At 48.5% G+C, this 441-nt stretch overlaps 1 protein-coding gene across 1 annotated transcript in view; it reads right to left on the bottom strand.

Annotated features, from left to right (window-relative positions):
* Ttc38 (tetratricopeptide repeat domain 38) overlaps positions 1-441 on the bottom strand; it is a 34,621-nt gene that overhangs the window by 5,513 nt on the left and 28,667 nt on the right. The window lies entirely within an intron of this gene.

Genomic DNA, 441 nt, shown 5'->3' with positions numbered 1-441 from the left:
GAGAGGAGGGAGGGGACTACTACCGGGATGTAAAGCAAATAAACAAATTAATTAATGAGAAAAATGAACATATGTTGTATGTGAGGGGGGAAAAAAAGGAATACCTATCTATGCTAGGAAGTGGCGGCCCATGCCTTTAATCCTAGCACTTGGGAGGCAAAGCCAGGTGGATCTCTGAGTTCGAGGCCAGCCTGGTCTACAGGGTGAGTTCCAGGACAGCCAGTGCTACACAGAGAAATCCTGTCTCAAAAAAACCAGAACCAAAACCAAAACCGAAACCAAAACCCATCTGAAAGGACAGAAAAAGTCAGAGATCCCTCAGACATGTCAGTCTGCAAACGCCTGTCAGCAGAGGCTCCAGGTACACTGAGTGAGGACATGGCCCTTGACAGCAGCCAATCCCACCAAGTCTCTTCTGAGAACTGGGGGCCTTCTCCCATG

This window comes from Mastomys coucha, unplaced genomic scaffold, assembly GCF_008632895.1.
Source record: "Mastomys coucha isolate ucsf_1 unplaced genomic scaffold, UCSF_Mcou_1 pScaffold11, whole genome shotgun sequence".
Lineage (NCBI taxonomy): Eukaryota > Metazoa > Chordata > Mammalia > Rodentia > Muridae > Mastomys > Mastomys coucha.
The sequence above is the reverse complement of the archived record's forward strand: the minus strand, read 5'-3'. Positions and strand labels throughout refer to the sequence as shown.